The following is a 15,639-nucleotide window of genomic DNA, read 5'->3' as shown; positions in this document are numbered from 1 at the left end:
GAGGGAGGGGCCTCCGGGTGAGGGGCGTCTCGCTGTGCGTCCGGAGGGCCCCGCTAGTTTGGTGGACGGAGGGAAGGGGCCGGCCTGGCGGGTGGAGGGCGCAGCGTATTGGTATTGCGGGGTGGTCCTGTCGTGCAGATGTTTGAATAAAGGAATGAGGAAGTGGCATGTAAAGGGGAGGGAGGGACGGCCTCAAGATGGAGAGCTAGTCTTAAAGAGGAGGGGTGACATCTCTGCTGCAAAGGAAGGTTGGGTCTGTGCCCCCAGCACCAGACACGACGCCTGACAAGTGGGCTGCATCAAGAAATATTTGCTAAGTTACTGACCGGGGAAGCAAGGAAACGGCTAACATTGAGGCGAGCCTTAGAAGCAGAGGCAATGAGATCTCTGGGATCAAAGTGTCGTCTTGGGGCAGGTTCCCAGAGTGCAGGTAAAGAGCTAGCCAGTGAATGTTTGGTAAATTGAACAGCAAGGAAGGGGCCGGTGTTGAAAGGGCGAGGAAAGGGTTACCTTGGGCATGAGAAATTGGAAAGGGAAGAATGAGGAGATAGGGCTGGGTGCCTGAGGACCTCACCAGGCTAATGGCGTGTGGTGGGAAGGATCCGGAAGGAAAGGGCGTCATCATAGAGTGGGGTACAATTCTGGGGAAGGACAGGAGGGGAGGGCTGCGAGGCGTGGAGGAAAGTTGCCAGACCCCTGATGGAAGTCACCATGGACTCTGGGGGTAAGCTGAGGCGGAGTCTGATAAGGTCACAAGGAGGAGAACAAAGGTAGATATCATAGTCAGTCCCTGCTCCCAGAGGGAGTCCAGGGGCTAGATGCTGCAGTGATGGTGTCCACAGACCTCTGCTCTGGTCCTAGGCTCTGAGGGTGTTTGATGGTGGACTGGAAGACAGTAGGCAGGAGGCCTTGGTACCTCCTTGAAGTTGTGGTAAAGGGGGCTGGAGGTGTGGAGTCCTGAGAAGAACATCTGAACCACCAGGTTCCTATTCCTGTATTCCTCCTCGTGGGGGAAGACGAATTATCAAAAAGGGAAGACAAGAGGAAGAGGCATGTGTCCTTGAATTGAGGAGACTAAGGCTCTCACCTTTGTCTGCACAGCTACAGGCCGCTGCTTTCTCATCTCCAGGACCACGCTGAAGGGGCTGCAGTTAGGTGGGATCATGTGGAGAGAAAGAGGACACATGAGCAGGACCTGGTGGCCATGGGGCCTGCACTGCACCCAAGCAAACATGCCCTATTCATACCTGGGTCAAGAGCACCTGTTTAATCCACAGTGCACGGGACACCTGTTCACCCACAACCTGCACTGACAAGCAAGAATAAGAGTAAGCTGGGTCAGGACCTGCCCACAACCCCTCTTGTGTAAGGCATTTGGGGTTTTCAGTGAGGGCCCTAACTGGGGATCCCCTGCAGCACATTTTGATTCTCAGAATCCCCCAATTACAATTTAAAAGAAAACACTTTTTAATTGTTTACATTTGTTGAGCGTCAACTGTGTGCTTACTCCCCAGGAGGCAGTCGGTGCCCAATAAATGCTAAATTTCAGTTGATGTGGTGTGAGCAGTGTAGCCTCAGGTTTCTCAAGAGGCACTCAGTGCTGATGCATAGGGGCACTAGTACCTCAATGTTTATAGCAGCACTTTCAACAATAACCAAATTATGGAAAGAACCTAAATGTCCATCACCTGACAAATGGATAAAGAAGTTGTGGTTTATATATACAATGAAATCCTACTTGGTAATGAGAAAGAATGAAATATGGCCTTTTGTAGCAACATGGATGGAACTGGAGAGTGTTATGCTCTCTGTGAAATAAGTCATACAGAGAAAGACAGATACCATATGTTTTCACTCTTATGTGGATCCTGAGAAACTTAACAGAAGACCATGGGGGAGGGGAAGGGGGGGGAAGTTAGAGAGGGAGGGAGCCAAACCATAAGAGACTCTTAAAAACTGAGAATAAACTGAGGGTTGATGGCGGGTGGGAGGGAGGGGAAAGTGGGTGATGGGCATTGGGGGGGCATCTGTTGGGATGAGCACTGGGTGTTGTATGGAAACCAATTTGACAATAAATGTATTAAAAAAAAAAAAAGAGGCACTCAATCTGCAAGACTGGCTCCAAGTTCTGCACTGGCCTCCCTGCCTCCCTCCCCCAGTCCCAGTCACCTCTGTCTCACCACACTCCCATAAAACCCATTTCTTAAACCTGCAGTGGACACAGACGGGCCTGGGGCCATATCCCTGGAGGTGATGGGCTTCCTCCGCCATGGTGAGCACATGTTCAGGATTGCTAGTGACTCCTCTGTCTGGCCAGGACATATATTACAGCTGGTACACAGATCGGCATTCCTGAAACACAGGAGAAGAGGGACAAATAATTAAAAAAAAACATTTATGAGTACCTACTACATGTCAGGCTCAATTCTAAACATCTTTCATTTAAATCCAACAGATAATAACTGAGAAGATAAGTACTATTGCTAATGCCCATTTTACAGATGAGAAAATGGAGACAGAAAACAGCTCTCCCCATATGGGAGCCTCCTCCTCCCTTTTCAGTACCTTCTGAAAGGTGACCTAAAGTGCCCTGAGTATGATGTCTGTGTTCAGCCAGGTCTCCCTTGTCTGAGGATGTGGGGCAGGTGGGAAGAGAAGGGAGAACAAAGACTACAGGTGCCAAAAGACATTTACAGAAAACCAAGCATTTCTGATTAAAAATCAAAGTCAAACAACATTGTTTTTAAAATGCATTCAGCTCAAACATCCCCCATGGCTTTCCTGAAGGAAACATTTGATGGAGGAGGGAAAGAAGAAATATGATTAAACACCCCAGCAAGCTCATTTATAGTGAAAAAAAGAGATTTCTTTTGTTCTACAAGAGTTTTATTGCACTTCTCATGTACCAACTGTATGTATGACTTGAGGTGACAGATTTTCCTGACTTTTGAAATGTTAAGGGAAATAAGGATTTTAAGAACTTAACAAGGCACATTTGTATAACAGAGATAATCATGATCATAGGTAAAATGCAAAATGAATGCATGTATTGAGTTATGACTATTTGCATACTAATAAGTGTGAGGGGGCTGTGGGAAAACTGTTCATCCTTTCAGGCTCAGCCCAAAAGCCTTCCATCCTGAGAATCTTCTGTGAAACCTCCCTAACATTCAAGACTCCATAAAACACTGTTCCCACCTCTGCTCCAGCTTACCAGCACGATGCAGAATAGTCCAATCTGTAGTGGTTCCTGTTCTTGGTCCCAGTAATGCTCACACTTTTTCTTCAAAAAGGTAAGGGAGAAAGGGCAAGGAATAAAGAGGGGCAGTCTGCTTTAGAGTTCTAGCTCAATACGTCCACACTCTCACAGGACACCTCAGGCATTGCTGCTGGAAGCACAGACAGCTGCAGCTATAGTGCAGGCCAGCTGGCAGAGCCTTGTCAGATTAAACACACACAGACATAGTGGTGACTTGAGCTTCTGACTATGCAGGAGGAAGACAGGCCAGAATATTCTCATACTGTAAGCAACTAAAAAAACTGGATATGTTTTTTATGAGCCGCTATTTTCAGACATTGGACCACAGGCATTGCAGGATTGTGATCACTGAACAAAGGGAAACACATGGGTTAAATCTTATGACTACTCCAGCTTACTCCCTAGAGGCAGTCACCAGGCTGCAGGACATGGGGAGTCCAGAGATCCCACCGAGTTGAGGAGCCAGAGATTACGGCTAAGGGAGGAGAAGGCAGCTAGAATTTGAAGGGCAGAGTCCTGGAAAGAACAGAGATATGCAAACAAAAGTAAACAAACAAACCTCCAGAAGTCTGCATATGGTCCCCTTGACTATTTTTAGCTGAGTAATAATCTGAGCAAATATGTCATGAAACTAGGCAAGAATAACTTCCCAAGAAAGGAGAATAACTAGGGACCTATAAGATGAACATTCCCTGCAATGTTCATAATGGGACAGAAATAATTTACATTCCTTCCAGCCTGAGTGGAGAGACCTGACTGACTATAAGGGCATTCAGTAGGGAATCAAAAAAGACCACACTTTAGGAGTAGAGTGAAATTAGTTCCAGAATAAAGGCCACTCTAGACCTGCCCTACAAAAGCTTAAAAACAAACCTTAAAATGATCAAACATCAAAAAGTAACTTAACTACCCTCCAGAAAAAGTCCAACACTCTTTAAAGGAAGACAATAAAATCCAACAGTGACCTGTGTAAAATTAAAAATGTCAAGCATCCAAAAAAAATTTACTAGACACACTAGCAAACAACAAAATCCCTAACCAGGAGAAAAATCAGTGAAGACAAGATCCGGTAGGGATGAGGAAAGAATAGACCTTTAAACAATTTTTAAAAACATTTTAATTATACTTGAAGATGAAAAGGCAAACATGAACATGATGAAAGTGAAACAAAAGGTATAAAGAAGACCTAAATGGAACTTCTAGAGAGGAAAAATAAAATACATAAAATAAAAAATTCACTGTCTAATAGTAGATTAGACATAGAAGAAACAATTAAAAAAAGACCATGACGACATAGCAATAGAAACTATTTAAAGTGGAAAAAAGAAAAAAAATGACTGGGGATAAAATGAACATCAGATAACAAAAAGAAACAAAAGTCAGCCAAACTGGCAAGGAAGAAGTCAAGCCTTCACTATTTGCAGATGACATGATACTCCATGTAGAAAGCCTGAAAGCCTCCACCAAAAATATTGCCAGAACTTATTTCAGCAAAATCACAGGATATAAAATCAATGTACAGAAAACTATTGCATTTCTATACACCAATAATGAAGCAGCAGAAAAAGAAATCAAAGAACTGATTCCATTTATAATTGTGCCAAGACCCACAAGATACCTAGAAATAAGCCTAACCAAAGAGGTAAAAGATCTGTACTCTGAAAACTATACAAGTCTTATGAAAGAAATGAAACAGGACACAAAGAACTGGAAAAACACTCCATGCTCACAGATTGGAACAACAAACATTGTTAAAATGTCTATACCCAAGGAAATCTACATATTTAATGCAATCCCTATCAAAATACCAACAGCATTTTTTCACAGAGCTAGAACAAACAATCCTAAAATTTGTATGGAGCCACACAAGATCCCAAATAGCCAAAGCAATACTGAAACAGAAATGCAAAGCTGGAGGCACCATGATTCTGGACTTCAAGCTATATTACAAAACTATAGTAATCAAGGCAATATGGTACTGGCACAAAACAGACACAGAGATCAATGGAACAGAATAGAAAACCCAAAAATGGGCCCATAACTATATGGTCAACTAATCTTCAACAAAGCAGGAAAGAATATCCAATGGAAAAATGACAGTCTCTTCAACAAATGGTGTTGGGAAAATGGGATGGCAACATGCAGAAGAATGAAACTGGACCCACAAAAATAAATTCAAAGTGGACAAAAGACCTAAATGTGAGACATGAAACCATCAAAACCATAGAGGAGAATACAGGCAGCAATTTCTTTGACCTCAGCGGGAGCAACTTCTTACCAGACAAATCACTGGAAGTAAGGGAAACTAAAGCAAAAATGGAGTATTAGTGTTTCATCAAGATAAAAAGCTTCTGCACAGCAAAGGAAACACTCAACAAAACTAAAAGGCAGCCTATGGAATGGGAGAAGTTATTTGCAAATGACATATCTGATAAAGGGTTAGTATCCAAAATCTACAAAGAACTTATCAAACTCAGCACCCAAAAAACAAATAATCCAGCTAAAAAATGGGCAGAGGGAATGAATAGACATTTTTCCAAAGAAGACATCCAGATGGCTAACAGACACATGAAAAGATGCTCAACATTACTCATCATCAGGGAAATACAAATCAAAACCACGATGAGATGCCACCTCACACCTGTCAGAATGGCTAAAACTAACAACATGGGAAACAACAGATGTTGGCGAGGATGTGGAGAAAGAGGAACCCTCTTGTACTGTTGGTAGGGACACAAACTGGTGCAGCCACTCTGGAGAACAGGATGGAGGTTCCTCAAAAAGTTAAAAATAGAACTACCCTATGACCCAGCAATTGCGCCAGTAGGTATTTACCCAAAGGATACAAAAATACATATTCAAGGGGGTACATGCACCCCGATATTTATAGCAGCATTATCAACAGTAACCAAACTATGGAGAGAGCCCAAATGTCCATCGACTGATGAATGGATAAAGAAGATGGGGTATATGCATACAATGGAATATTATTTGGCTATCAAAAAGAATGAAATCTTGCCATTTGCAATGATATGGATGGAGCTACAGTGTATTATGCTAAGTGAAATAAGTCAGACAAAGACAAATATCTTATGATTTCACTCATGTGTGGAATTTAAGAAACAAAACAGATGAACATAGGGGAAGGGGGGAAAAAGAGAGAGGGAAGCAAACCATAAGAGATTCTTAACTATAGAAAACAAACTCAGGATTGATGGAGGGAGGTGGGTGGGGGGATGGGCTAAATGGGTGATGGGTATTAAGGAGGGTACTTGTTATGATGAGCACTGTGTGTTATATGTAAGTGATGAATCACTAAATTAACTCCTGAAACCAATATTACACTATATGTTAACTAACTAGAATTTAAATTAAAATTTAAAGAAAAGAAAAAGAAATGTCTGTTTATGCCTTCTGTCCATTTTTTAATTGGATTATTTGTTTTTTGGCTGTTGACTTGCATCAGTTCTCTATATATTTTGGATACTAACTCTTTATTGGATATGCCATTTGCAAATATCTTCTCCCATTCAGTGTAGGTTGCCCTTTAGTTTTGTTGTTGTTTCCTTTGCTGTACAGAAGGTTTTAATTTTGCCACAGCAATCAGAAAGAAAAGGAAATAAAAGGCACCCAAATTGGTAAGAAAGAAGTAAAACTTTCACTATTAGCAGATGACATGATACCCTATGATCCAGTAATCGCAGTACTTGGTATTTGAGAATATGAAAGAATATGAAAACATTAATTCAAAATGATATATGCACCCCTGTGTTTATTACAGAATTATTTACAATAGCCAAGTTATGGAAGCAGCCCAAGTGTCCATCAATAGATGAATAGATAAAGAAGATATTCAGCTATAGAAAAGAATGAAATTTTGCTATTTGCAACAACATGGATGGATCTAGAGGGTACAGTGCTAAGCAAAGTAAGTCAGAGAAAGACAAATACCATATGATTTCAGTCACATGTGGAACTTAAGAAACAAAACAAATGAATGAAGAAAAAAAAGAGAGAAACCATAAAACAGTCTCAAATATAGAGAACAAACTGATGATTACCAGAGGGGAGGTGGGGAAGGGGGAATGGGTAAAACGGGTAAAAGGGATTAAGAGTATGCTTATCTTGATGACCACTGAGTAATGTATAGAATTTTTGAATCACTATGTTGTACACTGTAACTAACACTGTATGCTAACTACACTGGAGTTAAAATAAAAAATTAAAAAATTAAGTAAAAGATAATCTAAAGCAAAAATAATAGCAGTGTATGGTAGAGTATTTCATATTTAGAATTAAAATCTATGGCGACAATAACATGAAGCATGGAATGGGAAAACTGAAATATGCTAAAGTTCTTATATTTTAAATGAAATGGTATAATATTATTTGCTGTGATAAATTAGACCTAACTTGTAAACTCCAAAGCCACCACTAAGTACATAATACAAAGAGGTATAGCTAATAAGTCAATAATGACTATGAAATGAATTCATAAAAATTCTCAGTCTGAAAGAAGACAGAGAAGAAGAATGAAGGGACAAAGAACAGATGGAACAAATAGAAAACAGAAAGATGGTAGGTTTAAATTCAACATTACTGATAATTATATTAACAACTAAATACTCCAATTAAAGGCAGAAATTGTCAGACTGAATACTAAAGTAAGTCCCTACAATATGCCACCTACATGACACTTTAAAAATAATGATGGGGGTGCCTGGGTGGCTCAGTCTATTAAGCATCTGACTCTTGATATTGGCTCAGGTCATGATCTCACGTTCAGTGAGATCAAGTCCACAGTGGGGCTCTGCGCTGAGAACTCAGGGCCTGCTTGGGATTCTCTTTCTCTCTCTTTCTGCCCCTCCCCCATACACACACACACACACACACACACACACACACACACACACACACTCTCTCTCTCTCTCTCTCTCTCTCTCTCTCTCTCAAAATAAATAAATAAACTCAAAAAAAAAATAAGGATGAACATAGATTTTTTAAAAAAGTAAAAGAATGGAAAAAGATATGCACACCTGAGTAATTTAAATGGCTGTATTAATATCAAAGTACACTTCAGAAAAAGGAATATTGCCAGAGATAAAAAGAGACCTTACATATTGGAAAAGGGATTGATTCATCAGGAAGACATAATCCTAACTGTATATGTACTCAATTACAGATTTTTAAAATAACTGAAGCAGAAACTGACAGAACTGAAAAGACAAACCAGATAATTTTAAAATTAGAAAATTTCAATATTATTTCAGCAAATAATAAGGCAAGTAGACCGCCTCCGAAAAGGCCATACAAAACATAAGACTTAAATAACATTATACTAATTGTCAATTATAGAACAGCTGGAGACTTCATTCCTCTCTCAGCGATTGATAGAACATTTAGAGAAAAGTAATCAGTTAAGATCTATAAAATACAATAAAGATACAAAAATATTAAAATGTCAACAAAGACACAGTAAATTTGACTGACTTGATATTTATAGATCATTCCGCCCAACAAAAGCAGAACACACATTCTTTCTGAGTGCCAGAGTATTTACCAACATAGACCATATTCATAGCCGTAAAACAAGTTTCAGTACATTTAGCAAGATTGAAATCATATAAAGTTGTTCCTTGACCACAGTGGAATTAACTAAAAATAACAGGAAGATATATGGGAAAATCCTCAAATATTTGGAAACTAAGAACAACTGTGGTAAAATACCACGAGGCAAAGAAGAAACCACAAGGGAAATTAGAAAATATTTTGAACTAATTGGAGAAGACACAACTTATCATGTTTGTGAGATGTAGCTAAAGCTTAAAGAAAAGTGAATAACACTAAATGCTTGTACATAAAAGAAAAATTTCAAATCAATGATGTAAGTTTAAGAAATTAGGAAAATAAGAGCAAATTAAACCTAAATAACCTTTAGGAAGGAAAAATGAAGAAGAGAAGATATTCATGAAATAGGAAATGAAAAAAAAATAAAGAAAATGAGTAAAGCCCAAAGCTGCTTCTTTGAAAAAAAATTAATACAGCTGATAAACCTCTAGCCCAGAGATGGCTAACATTTCCTATAAAGGCCCAGATAATAAATAACTACTTTACACTTTGTGAGCCATTCAATCTACCCATCTTGAAACTACTGAAATCTGCCATTGTAGTATGAAAGCAGGTATACATGATATATAAACATATGAGTGTGGCTATATTCTAACACATTTTATTTACAAGAAAAAAAAGAAAAAGGCTGCAAGACAGACCTACTACAACAGCTAAAGTTTGCCCATCTTTACTCTAGCCAGACTGACTTAAGGAGTGACAGACGCCGACCACAAATTACAAAGTCAGGAATGAAAAATGGACATCACTACAGATTGTACATACTCCATGATCAGCCATTCGCCCGGGGCAGTACTTACCCACCCCACAACCCTGTCCATGCAGGCCAGAATGCAGAATCATGTGCCTTCGATGCTGATATATGTTTACTGAGGAACTAATTTATGCTAACAGGCAAAATAGAGATCCCTGCCCTCCTGGACTTTCCTTCTTATCAGGAAGATGGAGAATAAACAATGTGTAGATTACCTTGTATGCTAGAAGTGGGAAGAACTGTGAGGCAAAAAGGAAAATAGGACAGGGAAGGAGAGTGGGAGTTCTGGGAGTTTTAAGTGATGTAAGATCCAGGAAGGTCTCATGGAGGAAGTAGCCTTGAATGTTCCAGGCAGAGGGAACAGCCAAGGCACAGGCTCTGAGGCAGAGCCATCCCTGACACATCTGAGGAACAGCAAAGGCCAAACTGGCTAGAGCAGAGTGAAGGAAGGAGAGGCAAAAAGACATCAGAGCTGTACCAGGGAAGCCAGAGTATAGGACCTGATGGTCTATGGTGCAGATTTGGGGTGGGAAGCCCAGCAGTAGAGGGGTTCACTGCAGGGATAAGCACCATGAATAAGATGAAAGACAGCAACAAAAAAATTAAAGAGCAATAGTGGAGTCACTCCAAGAACTGGGCCTTTCAGTAGTAGCATTAGGGAGGTGCTAGCAAGATTTCTCTTGCTTTCTCCCTGCACAAGGAAATGCATTCTAGAGAGCTGAGAACACCTACCTGCCCATTCTCCATTTCTCGACATGCCTTCAGGATCACGGAGACACAAAAGATAAGGGGAGAGAGGAATGATTTGGGGACAGGAAAAGCAAGGCCAAGGGAGGACTCAGAATGTTAGCTCCCCCCGCCCCCCCCAAAGCTAACCTTGAACCCAAACTCCCAGACCAGGTGCCAGAAGTCTAGCAAGGTGTGAGGCAGGGGTCCCTGTGTGGTAATATAGGCCTGGCTTCCGTCTGCTCCCTGATAAAGGCTAAGTTCACCACCCAGATTCTGTTGTCACCCCCACCATGTCCACCCTGTCCCTGACTACCAGCCTGACTTGGATGAAGTTGCCATTGATGCAGTGGCCGTGTCCCTCCTCCTGGAGCAGGGACAGGACCACTGGTGCCTGATCATCTGTCAGTGGGAGAGATGAGAAAAGGCACCAAGCCCCTGACAGCCTCCTGGATGAAAGCCAGCAGGGATGCTGCACACGCAGCAGAGGCCCACCTAGGTACACTCATGAGCTGCTCAGGAGAAAGGCAGCCACGGGGGTGCCTGGGTGATTCAGTTCATTATGCCTCCCGCTCTTGGTTTCAGCTCAGGTCATGGTCTCAGAGTTGGTGAATTCCAGTGGAGCCTGGAGTGGGGCTCCCACAGGTGGCAGCATGGAGCCTGCTTGGGATTTTCTCTCTCTCCCTCTCTCTCTCTCTCTGCCCCTCCCCTGCTCACACTGTCTCTCTCAAAATAAATAAATAAATAAATAAACTTAAAAGAACAAAAGAAAGAAAGGCAGCCACTGCAAGGATTGGCAAGGACCTGGGAGGGAGTGCTCTGGGAGCAAACTGGGGTGGACTGGACTGTGCTGCCGTGAGGGGTGGGTGCAGAGCCCCATCTACTCCTGAAAGCCCCTGACTTACTTGGAAGCACATCTTTGTGGTGGTTTTTCCTCACATTCCCTGGCCGACTGCCAGCCTGGGTGGAGTGCACAGGCTCAGTCTTCCATGTGGCTAAGCAGGCCTGGATGTCCTGGTTGGGAGGCACACCAAGCAGACCAGGGGAGGGAGAAGGAAAAGAGGAACCAGATCAAAGTCCTGGGGCACAGAGTGGCTTGTAGGGACACAAAGCACGTGGCCTGTGAGAGGCGAATGCAGACTTTTCCGGAAAGCATGGTGCCCTGCTAATGGTAGTGACCACGCGCCTTCTCTGTGCCAATGGCATTGAGTCATCGCCAGGTCTTCCCCAAGTGGGTACTATTATTGATGTCCCCACTGCGTAGGTAAGAAAGCTGAGGCACCACCACATGGTTGAGTGACTTGGCAAAAGTTCCCCCCCACCCCCACCCCGCCCCAGGAAGCGGTACAATGAGGGTGGCATTCAGACCTCTCTGCATCTACCCTATACACCCAATTGTATTGTATTGCAAACAATAACTATAACGTAGTATGTATTTAACAAGCATGATATATGATACATATAACAATATACACTGTATATGAATTATAACGTATAACATTACTTATGTAACAAAATATTACAGATACCTTGTTACTGTTAGATCGTTATTAGTGGCGACTGTATTACTATCCTCCTCAGCTACTCATAATCAGACGGTGATAAGTAACACCTACCAAATGCCTACGATGCTGCATTACCGTTCCCTACGCACGGCTTGCACCTCCCCCCTGTAATGTTGAGAGTGTTTATAACTAGTGACAAAGACGCCTACAAAGTGAGCGCTCAAGATGTGCTAGGCGTTCTTTTAACCTACACCAGTTCCTCACGCCACTTTAGTCGGCAAGGGCCGCATTTCACCCGAGAAACCAACGCCAGAGGGGCCACGTGAAGCACCCGAGGCCACAGCGTCTATCAGAGCGCGGCGACCACACCCGCCTCAGCGGGGCCTCTGCGCTCCTCTTCCCCCAGCCGTTTCCTTCCCAGAGAGGCCCTGGTGATCAGCTTCCAGCTTGAGCCTGCGCCTGCCTTCCCTTGCTGCGCCGTCTTCTGCTGCTGCCCAGCCCCGCAGTGGGACGAGGTCACGGGACCCCGGAGTGTGCGCGGTTCCGGAGCGGGATGCGGTCATGGGAGGCAGGGGTGTGCGCGGTTCCGGAGTGGGACGAGGTCTCGGGAGGCAGCGGTGTGCGCGGTTCCGGAGCCGGACGAGGTCACGAGAATCAGGGGGTGTGCGCGGCTCCGGAGCGGGACCTGGTCATGAGAGCCAGGGCCGTACGCGGTTCTGGAGCGGGACGAGGTCACGGAAGCCACGACTGTGCGCGGTTCCGGAGCGAGACGCGGTCAGGGGAGCCAGGGCTGGGATGGGCGCGGTCCAGCCAGGCAGTTAGTGGATTCGCTTTCTGGGGCCCTGCAGGCGGAGGGCGAAGACAGAGACAGGGGAGAGAGTGACAGAGCCGTGCTGGAGAGAGAACAACTTACCCCGAGGCCGGGAGACAGCGGGAGGGCAGACCTCCAGACAGTCCAGGACTAGGAGCCGAAGCGCACCGTCTGGCGGTCCGCTCTCGCCCGCTCACGCTGAACTCGCCGGCAAGGGCCACCTCCTCCCGGCAGCCCGCCTCCAGCTGCTCCCGGACGCTCCGCTCCGCGCCACGTCCCAGCTGCGGCTCAGACGCCGCGGGCTAGCTACGTCGTGTCCGAGGACTGAGCCCCGAGCCAGTAGCCAGTATCCAGCATGCTGGAGGCGCGGCTGGCAGCGGAGGCCCCGCCTCCGACCTTGCGACCCAATGGAATCGCGCGACAGCCAGCAGGGCGCGCCCCTCGGCCAAGGCGTCCGGAGCTCGCCCTGGTAGCGCCCGCAGGCTCCGGGACCGGTAGCAGCCAGCGCGGCGGGTCGCCTGCGGCTGTGCGGCGGGACTGAGTCCGGCGCCCGCGCCTCGCTTGGTCTGAGCGCGGGGCACGTCGGGTGACACCGCACAATCCCGCGGACGCTTCCTCTTGCTTGGAAGCCCGGGGCCAACCTTCCAAGTGCCCGCGTTCGGTAGATGGCCATTCGTTCTCGCCTGGCCTCCCCCGTCGGGTCTCCCTGACACATACACTGGGCTCCGAGCCGGGGTGGTGCTGCAGTTGTGAGTGGACACGGTCGCCGAGATCGAGCTGCCACTCTTGCCTCGAGGACCCTGGGTTGGGGGTGTTCTTCGCCCGTGCGCTCTAGCGGGGCCCGAGAGAGGTCGCAGGAGGTTGCGGGGGGGGGGGGGGGTGACACCTGTGCACCCGTGCTGTGAGAAAGACCTAATGGAAGTGGATGCTTCTGTATCTCTGTATTTCCTGAGATTCTGTTTTCTGGGTCAGGCTAAGAGGAGCTGGGGAAGCAAACAACCAGTCTTAATTCAAGGATCTCAACCCGCATAAACCTGCCGGGAAACAGAACTGACCACATAGAAGTGGGTTGCGGGGGGGAGGGAGGGGAGATGTTCTCAACGCTTTCAAAGACCTTCTCCGTTTTGCTGTCCCCACACCCTCACCTTCAGAAAATAGGCAGGAAAAGGCCAAAGGACAACTTGGTGACCCAGTTTCCCGGGTCACCAAGGGGAGGCTGGAGAAAGCAGAGAGGGGCCTAGGGGTCCCGCCTGGGTAGATGGGTTAGCCCACCCTTCACCGAGGTCATGGAAGGAATTTCTGGGGGTGTTACTCGAGGGGGTATCTCAGGAGTCCAGTTTGAGGTCATCAAGCTCTCAAAGGGTAACGGATAGGGTGAGGTCTTTAAGTCATTGAGGGGTTGACAGGGTCATTGGTTCAAGTTGTGGATTTAATTCATTAGGGGATTATTAGAGTGTTGTTTATGTTAGGGATGGGCATACTTTTTTAAAAGTCTTTTTCGTCTTTGGTCTTGCTGGCTCTGGTCTTGTTCTAGCTACCAACTCCAGCATGGCAGTGTGAAAGCCATAGGCAACATGTAAAGGAATGAATGTGTCTATGTGTCAATAAAACTATTTGTGGACACTGAACTTTTAATTTCATGTAGTTTTCATATGTCACAAAACATTCTTGTGTGTGTGTGTGTGTGTGTGTGTGTGTGTGTGTGTGTAGCCTCAGGCTGTGGTTTGCTAACCCAGGTTTAAGTGACAGAAGTCAAAGTGGATGATCAGTGGGGATGTTTCATTTATTGAGGGATTACTGTGGACTCAGTATTTATCAGTTTCATCTCTAAGACTTCAAAGATGGTCAGTAGTGATCACTGAGAATGGGCATTGATAGTGAATTAATTGGAAGTCAGTTGAGAGTTCCTTGGGTGTTCATGGGGCATTGTCAGTGGATGTTACTAGCAGTCGTTGGAGGTCAGTGAGACACAGTGAAAGTAGCTGAGGGGCTGTTGGGATTGGGAGTGGTAGTTTAAGTAACTGAGAGGTCAAAAGAAGGAAGGTCACTGAGGGATCCTACTCAGGGCACAACAGTGAATGCCAACGAAATCACTGAGATTTCCTGGACAGTTATTGGTTTTTGGAGACTCAGGGAAGTGGGACACAGAAGTATCAGGAACTTTGAGAATATATGGATGTTCAATGGAGGACTCATGGACACTCTTGAATCCCCGAGTACTCATGGATGCTAATGGTAGTTATTAGGGACTAGTGTATACCAGAGTAAACAAGGAAGAGTCACTGTGGGATCATGAAGGGTCTTTTGTGGACCGTGGTGTTAGTGGATATCATTGGAGGTCAAAGGTCACTGGAAACTGGTGGTACCTGAGGAGTAGGCGCAACACTGAGGGGTCATTGGGCCATCCATATCATCTATGATGGTGACTGGGAGGCGGGGAGGCTGACCCAGAAGCTGGGTTCTGGCTAGCTGGAGATCTTCTGTCTGACTAGTGACTGAGGGTCTGTTTGTCCAGCGTGTGTGCGGGGGTGTATCTGTCTGTCTACCTGACTTGACAGTTGTCTGTCCATCCAGCTGGCTTGGTGGGGATGTATCTTTTATCCTGCTGAGGGCCTGACTTTTTCATAGGCTGGAGTCTGTCTTTACTGGCAGAACTTAAGACTGTAGAAGGTAAAGCTGAGGTTTGGCTGGCTAGTTGATTGGGTAGGTGGGTATCTCTCTGCTGGGGTAGTGTCTGTTTGTCCGTTTGTGGGGAAGGTGTCTGTCCTTGAGGGATATTTTCTTTCGGTTGGCTGTGGTCATCTTCCAAATGGCTGGAGCTGGGGGTGTCCATGTGTCTGACCACAGGTCTTTCTGGATGTCTGGCTGGGTGTCTTCCCGTTTGTTCAAGAATATGTCCATTTGTCTGGCTGTCTGTCCCTCTGGAGTCTGTGTTTCCCTGGGATTTTGTCCATCT

At 45.2% G+C, this 15,639-nt stretch overlaps 1 protein-coding gene across 1 annotated transcript in view; it reads right to left on the bottom strand.

The window, feature by feature from the left end:
* LOC102899369 (SCO-spondin) overlaps positions 1 to 13,529 on the bottom strand; it is a 133,552-nt gene extending 120,023 nt beyond the window's left edge. The window contains exons 1-5 of the mRNA XM_045037028.1: positions 10,374 to 13,529; positions 3,215 to 3,283; positions 2,210 to 2,352; positions 1,248 to 1,309; positions 1,088 to 1,145 (exon numbers count right to left, since the gene is read on the bottom strand). The gene's annotated coding sequence lies outside the window, so the exon portion shown is untranslated. The remainder of the gene's footprint in view (positions 1 to 1,087; positions 1,146 to 1,247; positions 1,310 to 2,209; positions 2,353 to 3,214; positions 3,284 to 10,373) is intronic.
* Positions 13,530 to 15,639: the final 2,110 nt, after the last annotated feature.

The sequence above is a fragment of the Felis catus genome, chromosome A1, assembly GCF_018350175.1.
Source record: "Felis catus isolate Fca126 chromosome A1, F.catus_Fca126_mat1.0, whole genome shotgun sequence".
Taxonomy (NCBI): Eukaryota; Metazoa; Chordata; class Mammalia; order Carnivora; family Felidae; genus Felis; species Felis catus.
This window is presented reverse-complemented; position numbering and strand designations above follow the sequence as displayed.